Source organism: Teleopsis dalmanni, chromosome 1, assembly GCF_002237135.1.
Source record: "Teleopsis dalmanni isolate 2A chromosome 1, ASM223713v2, whole genome shotgun sequence".
Taxonomy (NCBI): Eukaryota; Metazoa; Arthropoda; class Insecta; order Diptera; family Diopsidae; genus Teleopsis; species Teleopsis dalmanni.
The window spans coordinates 95113126-95117972 of NC_051846.1; positions in this window are offsets into that span (position 1 = coordinate 95113126).

Consider the following 4847-nt stretch of genomic DNA (forward strand, 5'->3'; position numbering starts at 1 on the left):
CAACACCATTTCGATATTCATATGCACCAAAACTAAACACAAAATTTATGTGTTTCTTAATATCGTTAAAATTTTATTTCTCAATATTAATTCGAAGTTTAATAAAACATAATGCAATATTATGTAATTTTTGCATTTGCGGTCTACTTTTACATTCTTTTACATAATTTTATATTAACCAGATGCATTAACAGTGAATATTTTTATTATAAACCGAAAAAATCTTCAAAAAATAATCGTCTAATATTATTAATATTAGTTCCATTACATAATAAACCTATCTGCAGAAGGTTTAAGACTTTAATTAGGTAAAGAACTACCAATTCTTTACATACCATTATTCCGTCGAATACATACCATCTGATTTGTTAAGTAGAATTTTCGGTACAACAGAACACGAGATTCCCTCCTTATTTAAACTATATGAATGCTCAGCTTTAATTGGAATGCCATTCAGTAAAGCATCTGAAATAAGTTTGTCGTAGAAGGTATCCTTAATGTCTTTGTCCGCAAACCAGTCACTAATATTGTGTTCAGATGATATTTTTAAGGTTTCAGTCTAAAAGGAAAACAAAAACACTTAACAATTATTTATTTGCATTATGAAAGTGTCATAAGTCGTTAAAGGTCTATCATTGAATTGAAATTAAATATTTTATATTTTGTGTTTACATATCTTATACATTTTATATATCTGTGCATAATATGTTATAATGAATATTTTATACAATGTTTTAAATTGGCAAAAATGTACATTACGTGATATATACGCGGTTCCTGAAATCTGTCGTTTATGTCAAACTAACTATTATTTTGTTGGTGTTAATGGAATAAAATTTCCGTTTGTATTATTCTGTACTAATTATTTACCTAGTACGACAACTAAAATTACCTGTCAATAAATTAAAATACATTTCGAAAATAAAACTCTTATAAATTTTAGACAACACATTTATTAATATAAATTAAAAAAATTTACTAACATGTGTCATATGTTATTGCTTACGTTCAAGAAAATGCTAACGCAATCAGCCTTTTGAACGACATGTCCTTTTCTGATATCTCATCATCTTCGATTGAATAGTAGTTAATTACTATTGAAGACAGGATCTAACGTAAATGTTTCGATTGAATCTACTGGAAAAAAAATTGATGACGACCATAGCGTCCAATTTAAAATGATGTGGTTGGGTATGCTTTGTATCATATCGCTGTTGGTTTGTTAGTTCAGTAGTCTTTCCTCTAATTCGTTTTAATGTTTAACACTTCGTTTAATAATGTGTGTGACTAACTAATTAAAACACATTTTTTGCCAAAATTCGTTTTTATTTATCAACATAGTCCCCTTTTAGGGAGATACAATCATTTCAACGCTTTTGCAATCTTTCGATTGCATTGTCTTGGTTGAACAAAACTGTTTTCTTCGCCATATGAGGCCGTTTCTTTGCGATTTCGTTTTTCAAACGCTCCAATAACGCTATATAATAGTCGCTGTTGATGGTCTTCCGCTTCTGGAGATAGTCGATGAATATTATTCCATGCGCATCCCAAAATACAGACGCCATAACTTTGCCAGCCAACTGCTGCGTCTTTGGTCGCTTTGGGCGGCATTCACCGGCTGCATGCCACTTAGCAGACTGCCGATTTGACTCTGGAGTGAAATGGTGGATCCATGTTTTATCCATCGTGATGTACCGACGCAAAAACTCCGACTTATTGGGCGTAAACATGTCCAAACAGCTCTTTGTATCATCGATTCGTTGTTGTTTTTGCTCCGGTGTGATCAAACGCGGCACCCATTTGGAAAACACCTTTTTCATACCCAAATGTTCATGTATTATGGTGTGTACACTGCCTGCTGATATCTGTAGAATGTCAGCAATCTCCCTCACTTTCACTCACTTTCATTTGGCCGTCCATTAGATGGAATGTCATCGGTGTCTGTACGACCACGTTTGAATTCGGCATACCAATAACAAATGCTTCTTTTTGGTGGAGCTAAGTCCGAATAATGTTTTTCAAGCCATTCCTGGCATTGAACAGTATTTTTTTTAAATTAAAAAACAATGATAAATCAGCACACGGAATTGCTTTTAATTCATTTTTGTTTGAAAACTCAAAAGTAGCGTCATTTAAAGCACTGTAACTTGTAAACAAATGGTCGGATTAACATATAATTTTCACAGTAAGCCTAGAAAGGTTGCCACTTTCGAAAAAAAATATTTATTTAGTATTAGTGCCGCCATCTATATGTCAGTCACACACATTATTGAACGAAGTGTTATGTTATTCTGTAATATGAAATGATATGAAATTTAAAAACCAAATCAATTACAGCAAATTTTGTAGTCGAGCTAGCACTCATCTTTATACTCGTTTAAAAATATAATTACTGCTGATCTTATTCTCTTTCATTCTTCTGCTTCCCTCTTAGACCACTGAATAGAATTTTGTTTACTTTCTCCACGCAAACTTATGTACGCTAAGTATGCACAGCAATGACGATCTATTGTGAAGATCAGTTAAAATTAATGAAAAATAATAAACTTGCTTTTATACTTTATATAATTGACTTGCTATCTGACACAGAATTCTCTTTTATCTGCGCCAACGTGTTACAAAAACTTCTTTCTATATGGATCCTGTTTTCCATGATACCTAATTTTTACCAATCGAAGTTATTATGAAGTCTTTATTCGCCCCTAATAGCTATACCCCCGGGTGTTTGGAGTACTGCATGTCTGCTCATACTACCTAGAGTGGCATATGTTCACCTGCACGGTTGTAACATTCTAAATTAAATTCAATGCAGTTTTAACCGCAGGGTGTTGTACTGGATACTTCAAGAGTAACTACGGTATTGCAATCTCCTTTCGCTGTTTATCTCCTTTCGCGAAAGCTACTAGATACCGATTACTCAGAATTAACTTTGTTGACAGTTTTTCGAAATTTATTTGGTATTCCACCTCCTCACCCACGAAAAAAACCCTTACAATAATAGGCGGGTAGCCGTTTAATTTATTATATTTTATTAAACTTATAAAACTGTTTAATATTATATCTAATAGCTTTTTTCCACTTTATGATCTACTTTTATGATCTACTGAACACTTCGAGTAGTCCATTTAAAATGCCGATAATAGCAACATTTATCAAATTCTAGTTTTTTCAGTTTTATTTTAACATACAGTAAAGACGATCAGTTAGATATCTTTTAACTACTTAATACATCAAATAATGAACATATTTTATATAATCATTTCCAATATACATATATGCGGTGGTCATTCATTATTGGTATGCAGTGTATTTTGCAGGGTTCAGTAAAGCACTGTGCTGTGCACAAAAATGCAAAGCATCACGCACAAATGTTGTGCGATTCTAAATAAAATTTCACACCACAAATGCACATCTTAAGTGCACATCTTGTGTGCATAAACAAAACGCACATTTCACACGAATGTGGTGGAGTGAAATAAAACTCGCACACACATTCGGTGTTTGTGCCGAAATTATTTCGCCCAGCACATTGTGTGTGCGGCAGCCAGCTTACCCACGCACACAACGTGTGCAGAAAAGAATTCGGAAAGCACATTTTGTGTGCAGACTCGAAAATAAAAATGCACCCAAATGTGCGGAGACGAAATGTCTGCACATTTGTGTGAAATGATGATTTCAAAGCGCACAATATACGATGAATAACGCAACAAAATAGTATGAAAGACTGATTTGCATTAATTTTCGTCTTAAGGCGAAATATTTTGTTGAAAAAATGATTTTATATTTATATTTTAATTTTGAATTTATTATTAGATTCACATTTATTGCTTATATTACTTATTATTTTAAGGTTTATTAATTTAAAACATGGGAATAAAGTTAATTTCACAATGTACTTGAAGACTTTGTTATAATTTAAAATATAAATAGTTTATGATATATGAGTTAAATAGGTACATGAATTTAATAAAGAAAGAGTATTTGTTTCGAAATGTTATAAGTAAAGAGTATCGGTTCTACATATCTCACTTTGAAAATATTAAATATATCATAAAATTTTAATTATCACCTAATCATCACTTAAAAATTAAAATAAACACGATAGAGTATTGCTTTTGTCCTTTAAGGTGTAAGTGCCTGAGGCTTAGTTTGTTTGTTTTTTACTTAATTGTATTTTACCTAATCTATTATTAGTATTCATTCATATATTTCTGTGGAAACTAATTGCTTTGTATTTAAAAATTTTGTGTCCTACCAAAAGAGTTAAAAATTTTACTTCCTTTTCATGTTTTTTAAGTTCACATTAGCAAATCTAAGCATCCTGCTACCTGTTCAAGAAAATATTTTCCTAATCTTTCGTGTTTTTTATTAAAAGTTAGGTACTCTACCTATGTAAATATATATTATTTGGGAATAAAAAAATCTTTCTAAAATATGTTTTTATTTCTTTTAAACTGGTGCAAAACTTACCAAATAAATACTTTAAGTTTACTTATTAAATTTGCATTTAAAAATGCACAAAAGTTGGGAAGTAATATACAAAAAACTAATATTTTAAGTTAGAATACAAATTAGGTTAAGACAGTTATAATTTTTAGTCAACATTATAAATATTTAACAAAAATAATTATTTTAAATATTTGTTAATTTATGCTATTTTTAACATAAGTTACGATGCCAACGAACATAAATATCAATTTTTTCAAAATTTGCAACAAAATAATATTTTCTATTTTAAACAAAATTGTGAAATTCATGTAATTTTTTTCCACCCTTGGGTGCAAGAAGAAAATCGCACATTAGCGCACATTTGTGCAATCGCACAATTGTGCACATTTGTGCAATCG